Source organism: Phoca vitulina, unplaced genomic scaffold, assembly GCF_004348235.1.
Source record: "Phoca vitulina isolate PV1807 unplaced genomic scaffold, GSC_HSeal_1.0 scaffold90, whole genome shotgun sequence".
Classification (NCBI taxonomy): domain Eukaryota; kingdom Metazoa; phylum Chordata; class Mammalia; order Carnivora; family Phocidae; genus Phoca; species Phoca vitulina.
In genome coordinates this window covers 2,855,822-2,883,017 of record NW_022589793.1, presented here as the reverse complement: position 1 = coordinate 2,883,017, position 27,196 = coordinate 2,855,822, and positions in this window count along the sequence as shown.

Here is a 27,196-nt window from a genome sequence, read left to right as displayed (position 1 = left end):
GTTTCTGTTTCCTGACGTGCAGGAATGCTCTGTTCTTTCTAGGAAAGAATGCATGATCTGTAGATATACAAAGAAAGGTTAATCAATCATGTGGGCTAAGGGCATTAAACTACAGGTTGGCCAGAAGGGCCACATTGGGGCAGTTGGGAAGCAGGGCACAGTAAAAAGAAAGATAAAACTCACCAGGGACAAATATACTATAAAAGGATAACGAGGACTATAAAAGGAAAATGATCTCCCAACCAGGTAACTGACCTCTTTGAGGGGTACTTGAAACATGCTCTACACCCTGTCTCATGACTAACATGCTTTGCATTTATGGAAGTTAATTTTTCCTTAAAATTTGCTGGCTTTGCTTTCCTTCAAACCCCCATCTTAAATTTGTGTTACTTTGATTGTTCCTTCTCACCAGGCTTGCTGGTAGACCTGATGCAACCGTTTCCTACTTTCAAATTCACTGGGCCTTTGCATTCTGCTCCAAAGGCCCCTCCCTGTTCTCACATTGTCCGAACTGGAGACACTCCGCCCATCCCCCCACAATCCTCCAGCCTAAAGCTCTTGTGCCTTCAGGAGCCCCTAAAGAACAGTGTGTCCTCCATCCCTGCTTTTCCTTAGCTTTTTAAAATAACAATAAACATGTATTATCTCAACAAGTGTCTGCATCAGGAGCTCAGGAGTAGATGAACTGTGTGATTCTGGCATGGAGTCTCTCATGAGGTTGCTTTTGAGGTGTCAGCCTGAGGTGTAGTCATCTGAAAGTTTGAGTGGGGCTGGAGAATCCACTTCCAAGATGGCTCCCCTCACTCACATGGCTGGTAAGCTGGTGCTGGCTGTTGGCAGAGGCCTCAGTTTCTTGCCACATAAACCTCACCTAAGGCTCCTTGGGTGTTCTTTGACTTGTAAAATCTTCAGTAAGCTTTCTCTATTTTGGTAGTATCAAAAGTATTCTTTCTTGCCCACCATTATTCCTGCAGCAGAACCCTAATGCTGCTTCCTCTGAAGTTCTAGCCCCATTCCCCTTGGGTGCTTCCTATGCTTTTTCAAGTGGCCTTGGTTATTTATGTAAGGTGGTTCCTTTCTCTTGTACCAGGGTAGGGCTAACACTGTAGATGCAGGTGTCTTCTTCCTTTCTTTTTTTAAAGATTTTTATTTATTTATTTGGTAGTGAGAGAGAGAGAGAGTGCACAAATAGGGGGAATGGCAGGCAGAGGGAGAAGCAGACTCCCTGCTGAGCAGCGATCCCGATGTGGGGCTCCATCCCAGGACCCTGGGATCATGACCTTAGCTGAAAGCAGAGCTTAACAACTGAGCCACCTAGGTGCCTCGACTTCTTCCTTTTTCTTCCTGCATTCCCACCATTCCTGTCTTGACTGCAAGTTTATAACCCTTTTGTCAAGCTGATTCTGTTCATCCTCAAATTTCTGATGTTCTTCTTTCAAATTCTGAGCAATCATTTACCTCTAGATACCAAAGTCTGAAGCCATTTTATCTCTTAATAGATGCTCTTAAGAAAACCTGAATTTTAGAACAAAATGGCCTTTTAAGTCCCTAAAAACACTCTTGGGTATGCAATAATTTTATTGAGTTTTCCTTCCTCTTCACCCTAAGAAAACAACCTATCCCTTATAGATAAGATCCCCCTTCTTCCTTTTCTGTCCATAGATGTTTGAACCCACTCTTGGGGCCCCTAACCCCATGGCCATTCTCTAGGCTTGGGAATGGCCAGCTCTGGGTGAGAAATACAATAAAAGGAATATGGTTATTGAACACCACAGCATTTACCAAACCCCAAAGTTGCACACTGGCTTCCCAGCCTGCTTCTTTTTTTAAAAGAGATTTTATTTTAAAATAATCTCTACACCCAACATGGGGCTCACACTTATAACCCTGAGATCCAGAGTCAAACCCTCTAGCTGTTGAGCCAGCCAAGCACCCCTCCCAGCCTGCTTTAAAGTGAGCCTACCTTGGTCCTGCAAGTGAGTGAGCCCTGGTACCTCCCAGTGTATGACTGAGTTCCTTTTCAGTGCCACATCTGTCCAGTGGTGTGCTGCTGCCTGCTTGTACCAGCTCACAAGAGGAAATGGTTAAATTTTCAGGATCTTTGCAAGCTGGCTGTTACACACAGCCTTTATTAAAAATTAAGTTATATAAACTTATGATTAACTGCTTTATATATATATTTAAGATTTTATTTATTTTACTTTTATTTTATTTTTAAAGATTTTATTTATTTATTTGACAGAGAGAAAGAGAACACAAGCAGGGGGAGCAGCAGAAGGAGAGGGAGAAGTAGGCTCTCTGCTGAGTGGGGAACCCGCCGCGGGGCTCCATCCCAGGACCCTGGGATCATGACCTGAGCTGAAGGCAGATGCTTAACCGACTGAGGCACCCAGGCGTCTCTAAGATTTTATTTATTTATTTTAGAGAGAGAGTAGGGAAGAGCAGAGGGGGAGGGAGAAAGAATCTAAAGCAGGATCCACGCTCAGCAAGGAGCCCCATGTGGGGCTCAATCCCACAACCCATGAGATCATGACCTGAGCCAAAACCAAGAGCCGGATGCTTAACTGACTGAGCCACCCAGGTGCCCCAGACTGAATTATATTTTAAAAGGTAATAAACACTCAAAACTTACTGCTTCCAGATAATTTTACATTTTGCTATTACCATGCTCTTGAATACACACTTCTATGTGTATATTTGTATCATAACACATATACACTATATGTTATTTAGCATATATTCACATAAATATTGTGGAAGTATTATAAGATGGGGTACTACCGAGCATCTCTTGCAACTGCCAACTCTGTAGTCAGTGACATCATATTGGTGGCTTGAAATCAGCTGCAGCGGAGTACTTGCACCATGGAAATCAGCCGACACTTCAAATCAGAGGTTGATTTATTGTTTTGTTGATTAAATGTCTAGACTTTAGAAGGTGATAGAGAAAAATTTTAATAATGCAGGTTAAACATGAAAAGTGTATTGTCATGTTTGTAGCGGTTACATTGTGAATAGCACACAGTATTGTGACATCAGGATTGAATTGTAACCACAGGTTGACCACAGGTACAAGAGAAGCATTCCCAAAGAATTAAGTGCACAGTAAAGAAAACAATCAACAGTGTGAAAAGGCAACCTACAGAATGGGAGAAGATATGTGCAAACCTTATATCTGAGAAGGGGTTAATATCCCAAATATATAAGGAACTCTTACAACTCAAGAACAAAATAACTAATAACCTGATTTAAAAATGGACTAAGGACTTGACCAGATATTTTTTCCCCAAAGACATACGAATGACCAGTAGGCATATGAAAAATTGCTCACCATCATTAATAATTAGGGAAAAGCAAAGCAAAACCACAATGAGATATCCACTGACAGCTATTATTAAAAAAGAATCAAAATCAAAAGATGTTGGTGAGGATGTGGAAAAGTTGCAACCTTTGTACAGTGTGGTTGGGAATGTAAAATGGTTCAGCTGCTGTGGAAAACAGTATGGACGTTTCTCAAAAAATTAAAAATAGAACCACCATATGATTCAGCAGTCCCATTTCTGGTATTTATCCCAAAGAAGTGAAATCAGGAGCTTGAAGAGATATTAGCACTTCCGTGTTGATTCCAGCACTGTTCACAATAACCCAGATGTGGAAAAAGCCTGAATGCCCATCATTGGGTGAATGGACAAAGAAAAGGTGGTATATACATACAGTGGAGTATCATTCAACCTTAAAAAGAAGGAAATCCTGCTCTATGCAACAATGCAATCTATAAATCCTGTTATATCCTGTTACAGGAACCTGGTGGACATTATGCCAAGTGAAATAAACCAGTCCAGGACTGCACGATTCCATTTATATGAGATATCTACAACAGTCAAACTTCAGAGAAGCAAAGAACAGCATTGTGGTTGCTAGAGGCTGGAGGGAAGGGGGACTGGGGAGTTCTTAATCAACAGGTATAACATTCCACTGACACAATATGAAAAATGTTCTAGCAATCTGCTGTATGGCATTGTGCCTATAGATAATGAGGTCGCATGGTACACTTAAAAATTTGTTAAGAGGGCAGATCTCATGTTAAATGTTTTTTTTACCACAGTCGAATTTGCAAAAATAAACCATTGGCTCTGGGTTCTTTTCAATGGAGGCATTTTATGTTTTATTATTATTTGCAAAGCATGTGATACACATTGTTTTTATCGGTAACATTTATAATAAACTCAGGTTTGTATATACATGCATGCATTCCCTTAACCCCCCAGCCCTGCCCCAGGCTGGCTGTTAAGCATTTAGCAGCACTGTGGAACCTGGCTGTCCAAGCAGGATTTTGGCAGAAAGGGTGGTGCTGCTGTGGGGCACCAGCTCCGTCCCTGCCAAGCTCAGATTCCTGCTTCGTGAAGGCCCTGTCCTGCGGCGGGAACTGTACTTCTTCCACCTGGGGCTTTGCCCAGAAGTGCAGTTTGGCTCTCACAGTGAGGCATCCTCCAAGGAGCTGGCCGCCCACCTCCCTGCCTCCTGCACACACTCGCTTCCCTCTGCCAAATCACCAGATGTGAGACGTGTCTCAGCACAGGAAAGAAACGGGGAAAGATGGCCGGGATCCTGAGCCCCTAAGTCCTCAGCCTCCAGCTCTCCCCACTCTGTCAAGGGAGTTGTGTCCACACAAAACCAAGGGTTTTTTTGGTTTTTGTTTTTTTTTTTTCCTCTAAGAAATGTTTCTTGGTGTGTGACCTCCAGCCATCTCCTTTAGAGTCACCTGGTACCCATGTTATGTTCCTGGACATGGGTTATAATCTCTGGGGACAGAGGCTGCAATTTTAACTGCTTTACTTATTCATTCATCTCCTGGGGTGGGGGTTGGGGGCTACTGTCTGCCAGGCACTGTTCTAGGCTCTGGATATGCGAGGGAACAAAACAGACAGAATCCCTGTTTGCAGGGATGTTACAGCTAATGGGGAAACACCAAATAGACAAGATATTTAAGTGAAATATACAGCATACTAGTTAGTAATAAGTGTTAGGGAGAAAAATAAAGCCAGGAAAGAGGGTAGGAAGCATGAAGGTGAAGTTTGAGTAAAGACCTGAAGGGTAATCGTGTGAATACTGGGGCGGCGGTGGGGGCGGGGGGGGGGGGTTTGCTCCAGGCAGAGGGAACAGAAGATACAACAGCTCCAAGGAAGGACTTTGCTTGGAGTGACCCAGGAATAGGAGGCAGCCAATACGGCTGAAGAATCCCCAGAATATTCTTCTGCACACTAAAATGGGGGAACTCCCGCTGTGAGCAAATGCCACTAGCTTTTTCATGTAAAGTCTGCCAGGCTTAGCACACTGAGGCTTCCAGAATCTTCCTTCAGTTCATTTGTTTCTTTCACCAAGCTTTTATTGAGTACTTAGGAGGTGCCTATGAGGTTATGAGGCTGAAAGCCCTTCGCTTGTAACCATTTTCCCGCTTCTTTGCCTGCAATCCAACTCTGTGACTCCCAACTGGACTTCATTCTTCAGCTCCTTGAGCCTCAAAACTCTCTTCAGTTCCCCTTTACTCTCTGCTCTAGGCCACAGGGGAATAGTAGTTCTCCAACCTGGGTCCAGCTCCCAGAACCTCTGTTCCATTGAAAGGCGTGGATCCCTCATTGGCCTGCAAGGGGAGCTGGGAGATGGAGTTTCCTCTCAGACATACTGAGTTCAAGTAGGAGGACGTGCTCAGGAGGTCACTGGGGCCCCGAAGAGAAGACAGGGATGGAAATGCAGATTGAAATCACTGGCAAACATTTGTTGAAATGTTTTTCATGTGCTAAGCTGGTCATTCTCAACCTTGACTGTGCATTAAAAACACCTGGGGGGCTTTTAGGGGGCGCCTGGCTGGCTCAGTTGGTAGAGCATGCGACTCTTGATCTCAGGGTCCTGAGTTTGAGCCCCATGTTGGGTATAGAGCTTACTTAAATAAATAAATAAACTTAAAAAAAAAAAAGCACCTGGAGGGCTTTTAAAAAATACAGTACAGGATCCTACTCCAGACCAATTAACACTGAATGTCTGCGGCTTTTGGATAAAGCTCAGAGTCGTTACCATGAGTTGGAAAAGCTACTTGCTGAGTCCTGGCTTACCTCTGAGACTCAGAGATAGTTCATGCTCTAGCCACACTGAACTACTTTTAGCAACTTCAATGCACTATGCTTTCTTCACTTTTGCATTTCTTTGTATGCTAGTACTTCTGCCTAGAACATTCCCCTCCCTTCTTTCATTGGGTCAATCCTTGTTTTCCTGTCCTTAACTTAGAGGCCAGTTCCTCCAGATGTCACTGACCACTTCTTTCCACTCCTAGACTCGGTCTTAACTTCCTTGGAACACTCCATTTTCCCGGCTCCCACCCAGTTCCCCACCTCCAATCTGATGCATCCCCTTCTAGCTGTTTCCAAACAGGGGTAGATTTCAAAGACAGCTTCCATACTTGGCAGCTCTTACCATCAAGAAATGGAGTTTTTCTCTGCTCCCTTGAATACTTACTCATATAAGGAAAATATTATTATGCCCATTTTACAGACAAGGAAACTGAACCCAAGATCACATGGCTTGTAAGTGACATAGTTACATTCAAACACAAGAGTTCTGGGTCCACATCCTAAGCTCTTTGCACTAGGCTGTGGGAATCTGGCTGCCATGGACTTGCCCATTGGTAGCTTTGCTTGCCCTAGACTCTTTCCTGACTAGGAACATCACCTCCCTTCTTTAGGGGAACTCCTCCTGCTCCCATTCCAACAATATGGTTTGAATGGGGTTTGCCAACCACAACATGCCCTGCTCCTTTGGCTTCAGGGCATCAGACCCAACCAAGAAAATCAGAACCTTCCTTGCAATTTTCTGAATTAAAACTACGAGATGTTGGGTGAACATGATGAGATGTGAGCTTGGCCATGACTAATTGCCATGCTTTCAGGTTCATGGAGAAAATATGTCTGAAAAAAAGAAAGTATCACCCAACTGGTTTGTGCGTGTGTTGGGGGTACAGGGAGGCAGTGAGGGTGGGGATGGGTGGGCACTCATGTGCTCAGGAGGAGCAGGAAGGTATGTGAATCCCCACTTTTATTGTCCATGAAGGCAGCTCCATCCTTAGTCTTCCCAAGTTTTAGTTAGTATGGTCGATAAATTCCCCACTTTGCCTCAGTTAGTTGAAACTAGGTCACTTTGCAATAATTTAAAGAACCCTCATAATATACAAGCCTTGGAGGAATTAATCGAAGGGGGAGGGAGGATTAAGGCATTAGGTACAACTGGCCCCTTTGAGCAGCTGTGGGAGGGTAGGGGTTGAAATGGGGGGAAGGTCTGTGGATGACAGAGGTGAGAACATAGTCTAGGCCCCTGGCTCCTTTTGTAAAGTGAAAGCCCTCAGCCCACAATTCAACTTGACTGCAAAGGCATTTAGGACTTAGGGGAGAAATGAGAATGTATTCTTCTACATCAGAGGAAAAAAAGTGTCTAACAGGTTGTGAATAATTCAGATTTAATTACTAGGAAAATGCCTTCCTTTTCTTGTTTCTTTTTTCTTCTGTCCCCTGCCTGATGCTTAGGCAGCAGGTTTAGGAGGTATTTTTGTTCTAGAAATTCCACTTGAGAAATAGTTAGCCAAGTCCTCAGCTTTTCTTTTTGCTGGGTGTGAAAACAGGGGTGTTTGGGAGGTGGGCAGGAAGGATCAGTGGGTATGCCCTCGCTCTTCCTACCGGATGCTCCAGGCCTGGTGCCCACTCTTGGGGGTCTTACACTGATGCCTGGGGCCTCTGGGCTTGTGGGTTGTAGATTAGAAGGCACAGGTGTGAGATGTTCCCAACCATGCAGATTGGGTGCCATTACAATTTTGTGGTATTATGTCTCAGACAGACCCTTACCACTGCTCAGCAATCCTATTACACGCCTACTGCCATTGATTTCAAACCTCATTACTCACTTTGAGCCCTCAATATGCACTATCCCATCCCCATCCTCCCCTCCTCTCCAGAAGATGAATTTTTTAAATAACAGCTTTATTGAGATATTATTCTTAGGCCATAAAATTCACCCCTTCAAACTGTACAATTCAATGATTTTTTTATTATATTCACAAAGTCGGACAATCATTACCACTCTCTGGTTTTAGAACATTCGTATCACTCCAAAAAGAAGCCCCATACCCATTAGCAAGTACTCCTCATCCCTGCCCCCCAGTCCCTGGCAACCACTAATCTAATTTTTCTGTCTATTAGCTCAATGGGATTTACCTATTCTGGACATTTCATATAAATGGAATCACACAGTATGTGGGGTCTTTGTGACTGGCTTCTTTCACTAGAATGGTTTTTTCGATTGATACATATTGTAGCATGTATCAGTATTTCTATTTCTTTTTATGGCTGAATAAAATTCCTTTGTATGGATATGTATTTGTTTTTTCCATTCATCAGTTGATGGACATTTAGGTTTCCAGTTTGGGGCCATTATGAATAATGCTGCTATGCACATTGGTGTACAAGTTTTTGGGAGATATACTTCTAATTCTTTCGGGTGCTTCTCAAGTCACATGGTAACTCAGAACGGTAACTTTTTGAGTCACCATTAAGTGGGTAGGTCACCTGGGGACTTTTGAGAAACTGCCAGAATATTTTCCAAAGTGGCTACACCATTTTACAACCCTACGTGCAATGTACTAGGGTTCTGATTTCTCCACATCCTTACTAACACTTGTGATTGTCTGTCTTTTATATTGTAGTCATTCTAGTGATATCTCATTGTGGTTTTGATTTACATTTCTCTAATGATTATTATTTTCCTATCCTTATATCCTTTGCCCATTTTAAAATTAGGCTATTTGTTTTTTTATACTTAAGTTGTAATAGTTATTTATGTAGTCTGGATATAAGTCTCTTGTCAGTTATACGATCTCCAAATATTTTCTCCTCTTGCATGGGTTGTCTTTTTGTGGTTTTGATGGCATTCTTTGAAGCATGATTTTCTAATTTCAATGATGTCCAATCTATCTTTTTGGGTTTTTTCTTTTTCTTTTTTTTTGGGGGGGGGGTTCTTACTACTTACACTTTAAGTGTCATATCTAAGAAATCCCTGCCTAACCCAAGGTCTTGAAGATTTAGTCCGGTATTTTCTTCTACAGGGTTTATGGTTTTGGCTCTTACATTTAGATATGATTCATTTTGAGTTTATTTTTGTGTATGGTGTGAGGTAGGGGTCCAACTTCATTCTTTTGCATGTGGATATCCAGTTGTTGCAGCACCATTTGTTGAAAGACTGTTCTTTCCGGCGTGCCTGGCTGGCTGGGTTGGTGGAGTGTGCGACTCTGGATCTCGGGGTTGTGAGTTCAGGCCCCCATTGGGTGTAGAGATGACTTAGAAATAAAATCTTAAAAAAAAAAAAGGAAGACTATTCTTTCCTAATTGAGTTGTCCTGGCTTCCTTGTTGAAAATCAATTGATTATAAATGTAAGGGCTTATAATTAGCTTCTGAATTCTATTCCATTGATCTGTAAGTTTACCCTCTTGCTAGTACCACACTGCCTTCATAGTGTAACTTTGAGGTATGTTTGGAAATCAGGAGGTGTGAGTCTTCCAACTTCGTTCTTTTTCAAGATTGTTCTGGCTATTCTGAGTTCCTTGAATTTCTGCATGAATTTTAGGGTCAGCCTATCAATTTTTGCAAAAAGGCTGCTGGGATTTTGATAGGGATTGTGTGGAATCTGTAGATCAGTTTGGGGATTATTGCCATCTTAACAATATTAAGTCTTCTGATCCATGAATATAGGATATCTTTTAATTTCTTTAGGTCTTCCTTAATTCTTTCAACAATGTTCTTCAGTAGTCAGTGTACAAATCTTGCACTTCTCTCATTGAACTTATTCCTAAGTATTTAATTCTTTTTGATTCTCTTGTAAGTGTAATGGTTTTTTTCATTTCATTTTTGAATTGTTCATTGCTACTGTATAGAAATATAATTGATTATTTTTATAATTGGTTTTTATATATTATTCTTATCTGCAATGTTGCTTTATTTGTTCTTTAGTTCTAATAGTTTTTTTGCATATCTATAAGAATTTTCTATATATGACATCATGTCATCTACAAATAGACATAGTTCTACTTCTTCCTTTCCAGTCCAGCTTTCTTTTGTTTCTTTTTCTTGTCTAATTGCCCTAGCAGAAATGTTTTGAAATGGTTTAATGTAGTTGTTCTTGGGCATATCCTGGGCTTTGGACTTGGTCAGATCTGGTTATGATTTCCACTCCACTCACTTACTGTGTGATTGTAAACTGGAATCTTGACTCCTTTGAACTTTGATATTTTACCCAACTCATAGGTTTTTTTACAAATGTATTTTTATTTTATTATTATTATTTTTTAAGATTTTATTATTTATTTGGAGTGCCTGGGTGGCTCAGTCGGTTAAGCGGCTGTCTTCGGCTCAGGTCATGATCCTGGGGTCCTGGGATGGACCCCCTGCATTGGGCTCCCTGCTCAGCAGAGAGCCTGCTTCTCCCTCTCCCTCTGCCTGCCACTCTGCCTACTTGTGCTCTCTCTATCTCTCTGTCAAATAAATAAATAAAATCTTAAAAAAAAAGGATTTTATTTATTTATTAGAGAGAGAGATAGGGAGAGCAGGAACACAAGCAGCGGGAGTGGGAGAGCGAGTAGCAGGTTTTCTGCTGAGCAGGAAGAGAAGCCTGAGCACCCAGGTGCCCCAAAAATGTATTTTTAAATTAAAGAATAAATTATATAGAATAAAACATACAGATGTTTAGTGTTCAGTTTGGTGAATTTTGACTATTGTATACATTTGTATACATTTGTGTAACAGTCATCCCAAAAAACAAGGTATGAAGCATTTCTATCATCTCAGAAAGGTCACTTGTACCATTTTCTACTCAATCTATTTCTTCTATCACCACAGATTGTTTTAGCCTATTCTTAGATTCATATAAGTACAATTACACAGTCATGTTCTCTTTTGTAACCACCTTCTTTTATTCAATATACTGTTTTTGAGATGCGTCCATGTTGTTGTGGACATAAGTGTCCTTTGCATTGTTGAGCAGTGTTCCATTGTGTGGACATACCAAAATTTGTTACCCATTGATGGATCCATATCCTTCCCTTGATGGACATTTTGAACGGTTCCCAGTTTGTAATTATTATGAATAAGGTTGCAATAAACATTTGTTTACAAGTCTTTTTGTAGACATATATTTCATTTGTCATGCATAAATACCTAGGCTTGGAATCTCTAGGCCACATAGTTGATATATATTTAATTTTGTAAGAAACTTCCAAATAGTTCAAAATGGTTGCACTACTCTGCAGTCTTTTTTTTTTTCCCTCCCTCTGCATTCTCACAGCAATGTATGAGAGTTCTAGTTGCTTCATAGCCTTGTTGATATCTGGGGTTGTCGGTCTTTTTGATTTTAGCTGTTCTAATAGGTTTGAAATGACCTTTTATTGAGGCCTTAATTGGCATCACCCTGACGGCTAATGATGATGAACACCATTTCATGTGCTTATGGATCATTGGTATATCTTCTCTTGTGAATTTTGTCCATGGCTTTTACTCATTAAAAAAAATAGAGTTGTTTGCTTTTTATTGTTAATTTATAGGAGTTCTTTATATATTTTGGATACTATTCCTTTGACAAATGCACTGTGTTTTTTCCCAGGCTCTGTGTGTAGGGTTGTTTTGAGATTCGAATGTTAAGGACAGTGCTTGACACATAGTAATTATTCAAAATAGAGAGACAGAGGTTATCAGAGCATGATCTCTCTCAATTCTCTGCCCATCCCACTGAAACTGAGCTGCATCTCCACCCATTCTTAGGGTTTTTTTCCCTGCTACAGAGGAGAAGAGTTTCTCAACCTAATCCACCTCAACAGAGATCATGCTATATGAATGATGCCCTCTCATATCTTTAGCTTCTTTATCTTCGATTCATACATATTCAAAATCTAAAGTCTCTTCCATTAAAAATAAAAACAGGTGGGACACAGATAAGGGACAATGATTTTAAGTGAACTTTTTGTATTTCTGGAAGTTTTAGGATTTTCTCTTTATTCTTGATGGTTCCACCATAGTATATCTGAGTGTGGGACTTTTTCGATTCTTCTTCCTTATCAGTGCTCTCACCTGGTAAGCACCTCACTGTAACCACAAGGGCTGGTGTCCTTGTTTTATCTCCCCAGTTACTCACCTTGACAAGTACTCCTGGGCCCCATCCTTCCTTCTTCTATCCAGGTGCAGCTTGGAGTCCCTTTCCCCACATTCCTACCTTCTCTGGAGATTCTCTTGCAGGTCTTGGTGATGGTTTCTTCCCATTTTATTGTTATACTATCTGCTTCCTTGCTTTCAGCTTTGACTTAAAATTTCTGACCATCTGATGACACTTTCTTGTTTTACCATGTGGTTATAGATTTCTTTTATGGGTTTTGAGGGTAACACAAATATGGGTGCTTATACTCAGTTTGCCACAGGAGTTCCCTCCAAGGGAACTTTCTTCTTCTTCTTTTTTTTAAAGATTTTATTTATTTGAGTGAGAGCAAGAGAAAGAGAGAGAGAGAGAGAGTATGAGCAGGGGGGAGAGGCAGAGGGAGAGAAAGAAGCAGATTCCCTGCTAAGCAGGGAGTTGGATGCAGGACTCTATCCCAGGACCCTGGGATCACGACCTGAGCTGAAGGCAGATGCTTAACCGACTGAGCCACCCAGGCGCCCCCAAGAGAACTTTCTAACACTCTACTTATGTGCTGAGTACAGAGTATAGAACTGGTTCATTGTAGGCACTCAGCAAGTTAATCTCAGATCGAATCAAGGACAGACAGGTGGGTGGTAGAGAAACGTCCAGACACCATAAAGCCCATTAGTCTCTCAGTCCTGACTCCCATAATATAATGTTCAAGAGATATGATGTAGAAATAGACAGACTACTTAAGGGACTCTGAGCATTACTTTACCTCTCTAGGCCTCACTTTCCTTATTCCTAAAATGGAGCTGGTAATAATTCCTACCTGGTGGGATTGCCATGAGGATAAACGCAACAATGTATAGAAAGTGCTTAGAATCTGGCATATTAATCAATAAGGATTCAATTTGTTTTAAATTAACAACACATATTTCAGATTCAAAACTATTTGAAAGTCACATGATCTATGTTAATTGCAGCCAATCCAATCTTACCTGCAGCCCTCCCTCCCCCAAGCCTGTTTCCTCATTCACTTGTACATTCCTCCACTTTAACCCCACCACACCCCTCGGCATCTCTGTGCCTTCTCTCCCTGCCAAGCAACCCAGAAGCTTGCCGCATCGTCTTCCCTTTAATGGGCCTTAATAAAAACCCTTAACCAAGTCTGTCATCACTGTCAGCAGGAGGTGAGTAAGCAACTAGCATTCCTTATTTAATGGGCCAGTATTTCTCTTGGGGTGCCAGTACCAATTAGGAGATGGAAATAAAGTTTTAATCTTGTTCCCTGATGGACACAGTACAATGTGTGGTACAACCCCTTTTCTCCAGGGCACCACACAGGTGAATTTGAGAACACCTTTACCTGGGGTGGCACTAGAACCGTGACCTAGAGGTCATCATCTTCTTATAAGTCAGGCTTTAGAAGTAATGCTTCTCGTGCTCTAATGGTGGCCATACAAATCTATCCAGGCTAGGTTGGAAGGCATGAAGCCATGAATCTAGAGCAAGTGATTGATAAAAAGGAACACAGAAGATGCATTTCTGGTGATTAAGAAAGCATCACGTACCAAGAGATGCCTGGAAGAAATGTAGAGAATGTATTTCTGGGTGGATAAAAAGAAAGGCAACTATTTATTGAACACCTACTATGCTGGGGTTAAAGCAGGAAATAAAAGACCCAAATCCCTTCCTTCATGTTGTTTACATTGCAGTTTAAGGGTCATGGGGGACCAAGGGGCCAAAGGAAAAAGAAAGTTTGGGCAATGGTGGTAAATGTTTTAAGGTTAGTGGTGATCATGAGTAGCTTCTTCAAGGTAGATCTCCAAGGACAAATGGAAGACCTTGGAACCTTGATCTTGGCTGGCAAGAGGAGTGGAGAAACCCCAAGAGCTCAAGGAGCTTTGTGGGGAGAGGCTGAGAGCTTCTCCCCAGCTCTTGGGCAGGACTGGAGAGGGCTGATGGAGAGCAAGGGGACCTGTGACCTAGTTTGGTGGCTGGGAGGGAGTTCTTGGAGACATGGCAAAGGGTTGGTGGGATGTGGTAGTGTGAACTCACAAGCAAGCTTGCCTTGCTGGGTGCTGGTGGCTGGAGGAATCAGGGTTTGGGGACTGAGGACGCTATGGAGTAATGTACTGGTTATGGGCATGTGCCTTGAGATCAAACAGACCTGGGTTTGAGTTGGGGTCTGCCACCTGCAGTGTGTAACCTTGGAAAGTTTTGCACTTTCTCTGTAGATGGAAACTTCAGTTTCTTCATCTTTAAAGTGGGAATAGTGCTGTAGCTTGGTTGTATGGATTTAGCAGGCGCCTGACACAATTATCCTGTTTGCAAAATTGCCTCTGCATGGGCTGATTCACAGCCGCCTCTGGAGGGTGCCTGGGTGGAAACATGCCTCCTTCTCCTCGGACCCGTCATGGCCACCATCCCAAGGCGGTGAGCTGCCCAGACATCCAGGGCTTCTCGGGGTCTACTCCAGCTGGGCAAGGGGCTCCTGGCTGCCTCTGTGTCCTTGCACTTAGAGGCCTCTTTTCACTTTGTTTTTAAATATTTCCCGAAGCTCTAATTGCTATACTTCCTCAAATGTTTTTAATACAGGCAATCAGTGAGTACTGCAATTAGGAGAGCCTAATTGCCATCGGCATTCTTTCTCTTCTCTCAGAAACCACCATTGGAACAGTCACAAATAAACCTTAATGAAGACCAAAGATCTTTCTCTAGTCAAAAGCCGTTTGTAATCATGATCTGTTATTGTCAAAGCCAGCAGGTGGAGGGGACCTTGCAAGGGCTGCTACATATTCAGCGGCAGGAGGAGCAGGGAGAGGTGTGGCTGGGGTCTGGGAGGACGTGAGCAAGGCAGGCTTAGGGCAGGGGGTCCTTGCAGGTGCCCCAGAGGGCTTGCATTCCATCTCCATATTGTTGCACTTTAATGTATTTATTTGGCCAATGAAGTCTCTTGAGTCACTCTTTTAAAAAAATTCTCAAGATGCAGCACGTGAATGGGAAAGTGTACGCGCTGTAAGAGTTGATGAGCTTTTAAATATATATATAGACCCCATGTAACCACCACTCGGATCAAGATTTAGAACATTTCCAACATCCTGGGAGGCTCCCTCTTGCCTTTCTACGGAGTATCTGTTGGGGTAGAATCAGAAAAGCAGACCGCAATGAGAGATTACCAGAAATGATAAGAATTTGACTTGACCCAACCACGGGACCATCTGGGGGACATGAAAGTCCAAAAGAGGGCATAGGGAAATCTGAGAAAAGGTGCTCACTTGAAGCATGGACACAGGTGCGCGAGTCAGATCTTGCAGAGAAGCCTGGAAGCGGGTCCTGTCCAGCTGTAGGAGTGAGAGCCCGGAGGGACTGGGGCAGAAACCCATGGAAGGCTGTAGGCACGTTGGAGCTGCTGCCTCTGTGAATTCACACAGAAGCATCCGGTGGTGGATCAGGTCCCTGTGGGTCAGCAAGGCCAGAGTTCAGGAAGAAGGACGAGACGTGACATGGGAAGAACAGAGCTGCGGTGAGCTGGAACTTGGCAGCACCCCTGCGTCTGGCTCTTGCCACCTGGAACCTTCGATGGTACCGCCTCACAGCTGCCTCCCACACCCCCCACAGCTTCACTTTGGCAGTCTTAACCTGGAACCACACAGGGAAGATGATTCTGGGAAGCCTGGCCCCCAGTCTAAGTAGGCTGACAGTAGAACAATCCAGCACAGTGGAAAAATGTCTGTGCCCACTAGATGTGGCTCATGGGGTTGTGTCCTCCAGCTGGAAGACGTAGGGTCCTTGAGGGTGTGTTTCAGCTGCACAACACCTAGAACGGCACCTTTCCCAGAGTTGGCACGGGGAAGGAGTTCTCCGGCTGTGCTATGGGAAACAAAGGCAGAAGAAAAATTACTCAATTTCCTTACTACTTGCAGCCCATTGACAAGTCCTTGAGGTGGGCAGAGTGCCATTCCTCTAGGGACTCAACTGCCTGGATGTTGATACTTTGTGAGGGGAAAAAGGCAATCTTCGCCAGACCCCCAGGATCCTGTAAGTCTACTTTAACATACAACAATTCCTTTATCTCTACCCCGTCATACATGTTGGCAATCATCCCCCAAGTATATGACCCAGTGATAACACATTTGAAGGGTCTCACTGAATAAGCGACAGGAGGGGTTAGGTAGGGAGGGATAGGTAGGGGGCTACATGATCAGGCTCACAGAAATCCCAGAAATGCTGAGGTGTAAGGAAACCGAAGATAAGGGAACACACCAGACCACCCTGCCCTGGGCGTCAGAGGTGGGGTGGTTTTATGGCAATCACATTGTGACCACCAAAGAATAACCAGACCCCAAAGAAGAAGTAAGCCATTAAAGATGTGATCACCAGTCCTTACTCAAACCAAGACATCACAAGAATGATGCTCCCCGGTCAGTTCTAAATAAGAGATGGTCAGTGGAGGCCCACGTTGGCAACCCTGTCAGGACCCCTCTCAGTCCTGAGAGCTTTTTTTCTGTATACTTGCTTCATAAAACTCTATCTGGTTCGGATTCTCAGACGGTGGCCAAGGTCACTGTGCTTTAGCATGGTGGTCACGGGGCATGGGGAGGTCGGGGTGGGGAGGGTGGGGGGTGTGGCTCTCAACCTTGGCTGCACAATGGAATCATCTGGCGACCTTTACAAAATGCTGATACCTGCCTAGCGCTCCGCCCCCCCACCCCGAGACTTTGATATAATTGGTCTGCGGTGCAGCCTGGGCATCATCGGGGATTTAAAAAAAATCTCCCTAGATGATTTGAATGGGCAGCTAAGGTTGTGGGGCAGGACTTGCTGCTGGGCAGGCTGACTCTTCTTCCAGGGGCTTTTTGCCGATCTCCCCTGTACCTACTGCTCTTTTTCCTTCTGCGCTCATTGCTTCTGGCTCGCAGATCAGCTGGCGATAAGATCTGGAACATAGGGCAGCCAGAAACTTTCCTTAAGCCTCAAGGCCAAATGGCCTCCTTCCATCCAGTCGACCAGAGGTTCCTGCACGTGCCCAGACTCTTCCCTCTTCTCCCCATGATTGTGAGGGGGAGTCTGCAGGGTCAGAGAGAAGCTATCTGTGCATAGGTCCATTCATCGGGGGGCAGAATTCTCAAGCTAAACTCCCCAGCTGTGATGTATAGCACAGGGCCCACGGTTAACAAGACTGTTTTGTATATTTGCAAGTTGCTAAGGGAGCAGATCTTAAAAATGCTCATCATTTAGACACACAGAAATGTTGACTATGCGAGGTATGGATGTGTTATTTAACCCTATTGTGGAGATCATTTTGCAACATATACATTATATCAAATCATTACATTGTATGCCTTAAACTTACACAATGTTAATGTCGATGATAGCTCAATAAAGTTGGGGGGAAAAGAGGGGAAAAAAAAATCCTCGGACTCTTAAATTATCTCCTTCTTTGAGTCCCACCCAAAGTCAAGTGAATCAGACTCTCAGGGAAGAGGGTCCTGGCCATAGGCATTTTTGTATTTTATATAATTTTGCTAATTTTATAAATACTTGTATGGAGTTATATTACAATAGAATACACAAATTTTAAGTGTACAGCTCAATGAATTTTTACAGAAATATATACCCATGTACCACTATCTTGATAAAGCTGTAGAACTTTCTGGGGCGCCTGGGTGGCTCAATCTGTTAAGCGTCTGTGTTCTGCTCAGGTCATGATCCGGAAGCGGGAGAGTGAAGTTCTTGTCTCACGAAGTCAAAGAATGAATCTCGCGGATAGAGGAGAGTGAGTAAAGCGATAGAGTTTTATGAAGCAAGGATACAGAAAAAAAAGCTCTCAGGAGTGAGAGGGGTCCCAACAGGGTTGCCAGTGAGGGCTTTTAGGGTTGGCCTTGAGGGGGGAGATGAACCATGAGAGACTATGGACTCTGAGAAACAAACTGAGGGTTCTAGAGGGGAGGGGGGTGGGGGGATGGGTTAGCCTGGTGATGGGTATTAAGGAGGGCACGTACTGAATGGAGCCCTGGGTGTTATACGCAAACAATGAATCATGGAGCGCTACATCAAAAACTACCGATGTACTGTATGGTGACCAACATAACATAATGAAAAAAAATGGAAAAAAAATAAAATTTAAAAAAAAGCGCTAACCAGGGAACTTAAATCTTTTTGACTTCTCTACTGGTGACATTATTGATTAGGGACTAGTGATAACATCTTCAATGGCTTACTTCTTTTTAGGGTCTGGTTATTTTCTGTTGACCACGGGAAACTGTCATAAATAAGACTTCCCCTCGGACACCTAGGGCAGGGTAGTCTGGAGTGTTCCCTTATCTCTGGTTTCCTTATGCCTCCACATTTTTGGGATTTCTGTGAGCTTGACCACGGAGCCCCCCATCTATCTCTCCCTACCTAGCCCCGCCTGTCCCAGGGTCCTGCTCAGCGGGGAGTCTGCTTCTCCCTCAGCCTGCCTTTCCCCCTGGTTGTGCTCTCTCTCTCTGTCAAATAAATAAATAAAATCTTAAAAAAAAAAAGCTATAGAACTTTCTAGCATCAACACTCTAAGCTCCTGTATGTCCCTCCCAGGCAGTAACTGCCCCTCACCCCCCCTGCAGGGAACCACTATTCTGACTTCTCCCACCTAGATTAGTTTTGTCTGCACTTGAACTTCACGTAAATGGCACCAAGCAGTATACACACTCTTTTAGATCTAGCTTCTCTCTCTTCACTGAATGTCTGTGAGACTCACCTGTGGTGCACGGGGCAGCTGTAATCCACTCCATCGACTGAACAGGTCCCAATGTATCAATCCATTCCATTTATGATAGAAATTTGATTGTTTTCCACTTTTGGCTACCGTAATAAAAGCTCCCGTGGTCATATTTGTACATATCTTTGGCTGTAACTCATTTTGGGGTGTGTTTGTTTTTCTTGGGCGTGTTGGAAGTGGAATCGCCAGGACAAAGGGCAAGTGTATGGTTTGTGTTTACAGACAGGAAATAGGCATGTCGTGTTTCTTTTTGAAACTCCTAAGGTGGTTCTAATGTGTTGAGAATAATGTATCTGGAGGGTAAAGAGAGGCGCTTTCAGTAAATGTGGGGCTGCATTGTAATAAAGCCCAAGTCAAGAAAAGGGTTGCTGTGTCTTTAGCATAATAAGGTCAGATTTATTATTTCTCAAGCGTTAAAAAAACAAAATTCAACCAAGTAGATTTGAAGATTTAATTGGCTTTATTAAGTGATTCATGACTCAGGCACCGTTCCATCCAGCAAGTAGAGTGAGCTCTGAGGAATCCTACAAGATGGAAAATTTTTATAGGAAGAAGGGAGGGATGGGAGGTTATTAGCAAAAGAAAAGAAAAGAAAGGATTGTTTCAGGCAAGGTCACCTTCCCTTAGAGGGTAGGGCAGGGGGCTCATTAGGTGGATTACCTAATTTTACTATGGAGGAAGGAGAGCCCATGTGACAGATTACCTCATTGGTGCTGATCAGAAAAATCCCAGATTGATTGGCTTAAAATTCTGGAGAGAGGATGAATGTGCAATTAAGTCTTGGTTTGCTGTCCTGGGGGCAAGTGACTCCACCTTGGCCTTGTGGCTCTCTTTTTAACACCCTCAATCTTGTCCTTAACTTCCTCCCACTCTGAAGCCAGCCTGTGTCCCCAGATGTCCTTTCCTTAAAATCTGCTCTCCCAGTCCTGCAAATAATCAAGCCCCAGCCACCTGAGCTGCCCCACGCTCGAGGACTCTGGTGGTTGCTGTCCTCTGCTCTCTGGCTGGTGGGGAGGGTTGAGCTCTGATCTCTCTTTCTCCTGGTTTCTCAATGTGGAGAGAAGGAAGGGTCCTGGTCCCATGGATGAGGGGTGCAAGGACAAAGGGGGATGCTCTTCCAATTCAGCCATAGTTTGCTTTCTCCTTAGGTAGCCCAAATCAGACACTCCCTCCTTGCTTCCCTGAGGATTGACTTACTAATCGAAGACCACCCCCCCACCGGAACCCCCCTGCTTTGGTAACCTCAAAAGGCTACACAGGGAAAACCTGCCAAATAGGGGAGAGGTGTGGGCTCAAGCCAGTTCTGAGTTATTTTGGCGAAACGTTAAGATTTATTACTGTACTGACTCCCGCCCAATGTTGTGAAATATTTAAAATCTAATACAGACGAGGCTAACACAATTATTGAGGAATATGAAAGTGTTAATGTTTCAGAGAACTGATGCTACCCGGGCCCAATATTAATCAGTAGGAAGCTTACTATTCAAACAGAATTGGAATGAACTGGCCTGCTTTAACTGTCTCTCTTTGTGTTCAGAGAGGACATTATCTTCTCAAGGGTGGAATGGCTTCCATTTGCATAATGTCATTCCTTTTGTTCCTTCTGTTGTCCCAATGATTGCTTTAGAATATTCGACCTCTGCTACTCCTCCTATCTTTCTTGCCAATAATGATTGTCCTCTTCCCTCTTGATATGTAAAGTGTAGGTAAACTGAGCCACTTCAAAGCGCAAGGCTTCCTGCGAATCCCCCTCCGCTGGGCTGGTGATTAACACATTGGCAGTGGGGAGCCAGAGACTGGATCAGGGTAGGGAGAGAGAATCTGGCTCCCTGGGCTCCCTGGGCTCCCTGCTGAATGGAAGTGTCTTATTACCTGATGGGAGAGGGTGAGTTTGAAGAAAACAGATCTGAATTTTAGAAAGTCTCCTTCCTGAGACAGACTTGAAGTGGGGATTGCTTGTTGCCTTGTGGTTAATAAAATCTAAGTTTCTGCAACTCAGCTGTTCTGCCTTCTCTAAATTGTCCTGAGACCTTAAGGGGCAAGGATACTGGGGCTGAGGATGGAATAGGACTAGTATTGGTAACTATGTCATACGTTTTCATTTCTCAAGCACTGGCTATGAGCTGGTCGTGTGTTAAGTGCCGCACAAGCGTCACCTTTAGTCCTCACCTCACCCAGTGAGGTGGATTCTACTGTTATCCCCATTTTGGAGTATGGGGAAGGAAAACCCTTTTCCTCTATCCTCTTACGTTTGGTACCTGGGTCATGTAAATTAAACTGACAAACGATAAGTTAACAGGAGAAGATGCAAAAAAAAAAAAAAAAAAAAGATGCTTATAATTTTTTTTATGCACACCAAGATCTCACAGAAAAGGAATAAAAACTCAAAGTGGTTAGGCCTGAGAGCTTATATACCATTCTCACAAAGGGTGATAAATTTATGGAGAATTATGGAGAAGTGACACAACAAAAAGGAAAGAGGTTTGGGCTTCAAAGGGCAGGAGAGGGTGAGAAATTAAATATCTGGGGGAACTGATGGAAGGTAAGGGTTATTTCAGTAAGATTTGTTTATGCAGATTCAAGTTGGTACCAGTGTTAAAACCCATTTCCTTTTCCTGTTGTGGGAATGGGGAGTTGGGGGACAGCCTCACAAAAGGAAATTTAGGCCCTGCCTTTAGGCAGAAAGGGGGAGGGTAGAGAGATTTTTTTCTTAAATCTGCCATTTCTTGATTGCCTTCAGCTCAAAATAATCCTTCTGTATGCTAAGGGGGTGGGGCATATTTTGACTTGGCATATCCTGATCCCCCCCTGTAGCAGCTGAGTAAACTAAAGTATCAAGCACAACTTGCCTAAAGTCAAAGAGCAGGGACTTGAACTGGGTCTGTTTTAAAGACAGGAAAGTGGGGTTGGGGCAGAAGGGGCAGGAGGTCAAGGTCATGTAGCTCAAAATTTCTGCTCTTCCAAGCTCCGTTAGCCCTCAGGACCCTCAACACAGAGGAAGAAGTGGCCAGACTTCTAAAGAGATGAGCAGTAGCAGGAGAGAGAGAAAGACCTGGGAGGATGAGGACCTGTGAGTCAAGCCAGGAAACTTCTATCAAGGAGGCTGGGAGTCAGAACAAAAAGGTCAGAAACCAGAGATGAGTCAACCCCAGAAGTGGGGAATAAAACTCAGGATTTATGCTATTTAACAAGACAGTAGGGAGAGGGGAGGAGGCAGGGAGGGAAGTGGATATTAAGGGTTAAAGCTATAAAGAGATTTATTGCAAGGAATTGGCAAATGTGGGCTGGCTGGACGAATCTGAAATCTGGAGGGTGGGCCATTATGAGGTGTAGGCTAGAAACTCTTGGGCAGCGTCTGATGCTGCTATGCACAGGGGGAATTTCTTCTTTAGAAAAGCCTCAGTTCTGGGGCACCTGGGTGGCTTAGTTGGTTAAGTGGCAGGCTTTTTGATTTCAGCTCAGGTCACGATCTTGAGGTCCTGGGATCAAGCCCTGTGTTGGGCTCCACACTCAGTGTGGAGTTGGCTTGAGATTCTCTCCCTCACCTTCTCTGCCCCTCCCCCCCACCTCAAATAAATAACTAAAGTCTTAAAAAAAAAAAGCCTCAGTTCTGATCTTAAGGCCTTCAATTGATTATATCAGGCCCACCCAGATCCTTGATAATAAGCCACTTAAAGTCAAGTGATTATATATGTTAATCACATCGCAACATTTCTTCACAGCAACACCTGCATTAGTGTTGGATGGAATAACTGGGTTATTCACATAAAACTGACCCTCACAATGCTCAATAAACTCTTGCTGAATCAATAAGTAACAATAAGCTAGTATTTATTGAGCAGTTAATAGATACCAGGCACTGTCCTAAGAACTTTGTATGTATTAACTATTTTCCCTTCCCAACACATTTATAAAGTCAGTATTATTATTACTTGTGTCCAACATTAGTGCTACTTATCAATCCGTATTTGCTCTTCTTTCTCTAGGAATGTGGTACGTTTTTACTTTGCTGTCCTCCTTCAAATTCAGTAGAGCCATATGACTTGTTTTGTTCAATGGATTTGAGCAGGAATGATGTGTTTCCCTTCCAGGCAGGCATATTTAAGAGCCAGCTTATCACCTCCCTTTCTCTTCATCTTCTCACTTTGACCAGCAATGTCCAGATGGCGGACATTGGGACTCCTGGAGCAGGCAACATGAGCAGATCCCTGGCTGACCACACTGGACACGTAGCCTGTGTTTTAAGCTCCTGATACCTTGGGGTTGTTTGTTTCCACCGTATAACCCAATCTATTCCAATGATCTCATTTTGTAGAAAAGGAAACTGAGGCACAGGGCAGGAAAGTAACTCGTCCAAAGTCACACAACTAGGAGCCGGGATTCAAACTCAATCATCTATGAGTCCTTACAGTCTAGAACCCTAGAATGACTCAGATTGCCATTTTTTTTTTTTCTCTAAAACTTGATTCTTCAGCTTTCCCTTTGGGAGAGACTTTTACTTCCCCACCCCCCACCCCACACATTTGGCAACGTCTGGAGACATTTTTGGCTGTCACCACTTGGGGGGGAGGGGGATTTGTGCTCCTGGCATCTGGTGGGTAGAAGCCAGGGTTGCTGCTTAACAGCCTTTGTCGTCCCGCCCCCTCCACCCCAACCAAAGAGCTATCCAGCCCCAAATGTCAACAGCACAGCTGGAACAAAGCCCTGATTTTCCTCTTGAAATTCCTCTGTTCCTTAAGTTAACCACAGTTGGCTTCTTTTGCTTGCAACCAGAGACTTGGTTGGGTTATCATGAGTTAGTTAATTAATTAATCGAAAACAGTGGGGTGTCAGTGCTAGGGCTGGTCTTATTTGACATTTGCCTAACTGATCTGGAGGAGTGAGGGGTGTGAGCCCCACATTCCCTGGTGACACTTCGCTGTGCCAGGTAGTGAAATGCCAAGCCACTGGTGATAAGCTGCAGGAAGATCTCACCAGGCTGTGTGAGTGGGCCGAGGAATTGCCAAGGATGAGCTTCAGTGTGGGCAAGTGCAAGGTGCTGCGTTTGGCAAAAAATAATCTGAGCTATAGTTAGAGGTTGGAAAAGGATGGAACAGGAGAGAAGAAAACAGATGCAAATGCAAAAGACTTCAGGAAGTGATTCCCAAGCCTGATTCTCAGACTCACCTGAGCTCTAGACAATACTGATGCTCAGGCCCTCGCCCCAGGATGTACTTGATCCAAGGTCTGGGCCATATTGCTTAGGCCTGCGCCATACTGCTTAGGCCTGCTTTTTATCTTCTATGGGAATACAGACCCGGTTTTCCCAGATTTTCTGATTTCCAAAAGAAGCCAAAGATAGGGCACCTGGGTGGCTCAGTCGGTTAAGCGACTGCCTTCGGCTCAGGTCATGATCCCGGAGTCCTGGGATCGAGTCCCGCATCGGGCTCCCTGGTCAGCGGGGAGTCTGCTTCTCCCTCTGACCCTACCCCCTCTTGTGCTCTCTCTCTCACTCTCTCTCTCAAATAAATAAAATAAAATCTTAAAAAAAAAAAAAAAGAAGCCAAAGATACTGGCTTTTCTGTGTAAGTTCCGACTTTCCCCTTTTTATGGTAACTTTTAATTTTGAAATAATGTCAAGCCTATAGGAAGAAAATGCCAAGAATGGCATCAAGAGCTTCTATAGCCTATACCCAGATTCACCGGTTGCTACCATTTGTCCCATTTGCTTTGTCATTGTAAATTCCCAATTTTTTGAAACATCCTATGGATCAAGCTACACAAGAATGTGAATGGACTTTAGTCCTTAAACTATCAGTTGGGGACTTCTGAAGGTCAAGCTCACTTCACACCCATCCAATAAGAATCTCTGCGGTGGATTCTAGACATTTGTATTTTTAAAAATTTCCTCCAGATGAAGCTAATGGGCAACTAGGGCTGAGAACTGCTGGTCCTGGTCCCTCATGGTGAGTCCATCCCCCTGATTGACTGAGGGTTTAGGCAGACATGTGACCCCATTAGTGTGAAAGATGAAAAGATTATGGGTTCTTGAATTTATCTTTGAGCTGCTGAATGAACTAATTTTGGGGCCCCTTTATCTGGGGATTTCTTTTTTTTTTTTTAATTTTTATTGTTATGTTAATCACCATACATTACATCGTTAGTTTTTGATGTAGTGTTCCATGATTCATTGTTTGTGCATAACACCCAGGGCTCCATGCAGAGCGTGCCCTCTTTAATACCCATCACCAGGCTAACCCATCCTCCCACCCCCCTCCCCTCTAGAACCCTCAGTTTGTTTTTCAGAGTCCATCGTCTCTCATGGTTCGTCTTGGGGATTTCTTTTTACAGGGGATACATGTTTCTTAAATTGTATGGTAAAGAGGACTGGTCACCTGCTAAAGATTCATGTATACCTTATATTATATAGAGTTATTACCTGGTAGGGTAGAGGCCACGGTGCAGGTGGGCCCAAGATGGGCCACTTTGGGGAGAAGACTATTTTGAATCTAAAAACAATCAGAACCCAGAAGATTCAGGAAAAGCTCTGTACCTCCCCCACAACTGCCTAAAAAGAATTTAGGTAGAGAAACTGCTCCAGGAAGAGAGCTATCACCATAGATAAGCACATTATGATGGAAGCTAGGTATGGTGGACAGGGAGCGACCCAGCGAGATCTGTTCAGTTAAAGTCCTCTATATGTCCCACTCTTTCTGAGTGACCCAGAAACATTTATTTACCAAACATATACTCTTTTTCATTCCCCTGTGAATCACATTCCTTCCCTTTGAAGTCCCAGAACCCTACCCCCTTCTCCTTACTTCAGAATGATATGTATACCTTATTTTGCTTGTCTTTGGAATTTTCACGTCTGCGTGGATTCCCCATATACACTCTATTAAATTTGATTTTCTCCTGTTAATCTGTCCTATGTCAATTTGTTTTCTTAGTCTGGCTAGAAGGAACCTGAAGGGGACAGGACATTCTTGAACCCTGACAGAAGAAACTCTCCAATCAGGGATGACATTTTCAGCAGCCCCTTCCTTGGAATCCAGATGGAACCATGTGACTCGTTCTCACTACCGGAATGTGACATGAAGTGGGTCACTTCTGGATTAGGGGGATTGAGTTTAGGTGCATGATCCTTCACCTCCTCACCCCACCCTTCACTCCCTCTACCCAGGTGGATAACATCAGGTCAACCCTGGAACCACAAGATGGCCTAACTGTAAGGCAGAAGCAATTTGGTTTCCTGAGTTAGAGCCTGGGGCAGAGCCATCCAGGAGAGCTGCTCAGTCAGGAAACCTACACTGGACTTTGTGTGAGCAAGAAATTAGGTTTGTTGGGTTAAGCCTCTGAGGCTTTGGGGTTTGTTTGCTATGACAGACAACCTTGCCTATCTAAGTAATACAAGCTATTTGAATTAAAATTGGGTGTTACTTGCAGCCCAAAGATTATTATTATTTTTTAAGTAAGCTCTACACCCAACGTGGGGCTTGAACTTATAACCCCAAGATCAAGAGTTGCATGTTCCACAAACTGAGCTAGCCAGGCGCCCCTTAATGATTCTTATTTATAGCATCAGAGAAGGACCCGTGAAGTCCAAACCACCATCTCAAAACTGGTTTTTGTTTGTCTGGTTTTATTTTTATTTACAAAGAGGCAATCAGCATTCCACAAATTTAATCTACCATCCAGGAGTCGCTTGCTTTCAGCCTGGTGACTTGGCCTCATCATTGCCTTATGGTGGCTTTGATTCTAGACTGATGATTCGTTAGCCCTCAGACACTGTCACCTGGTTTCTGGTCCCCGGTTCTTCCTCTGTCTTGGCTCTTTCCTAAGTGAACTGGCTCTGAGGTTGTGATTTCCCTTGTATAAACATCCTGACTAAATGCCATTCTGCTCTAGTTGTCCTGCTGTCCCTAAGAAGGACTCTCAGCCATCTGCATATGGCTGGCTGTTCTCCAGCTCTGGAAGCCTCCAGAGGCGCAGGTTCTAGTCTGTGCTCATTTGGTAACTAGGAACAGGCAGGCACTTGGGCTTGCTCAAGGAAAAGGGGAGATTGTTGAACGGATGCAGATAAAGTCTCTCGGAGGAAATGGGAGAGGAAGCTCCCAGAAACCAAGGAAACCACTCTCTCCTTGTGATGGGACGGCTTTCTGTTAAACAGTTCTTAATGCATTCACCTTCTCTGCTTGCTTCTTTCACATGGTGGAACATCCACCAGGTGAATAGCTCCACACTTGGCATGGAGG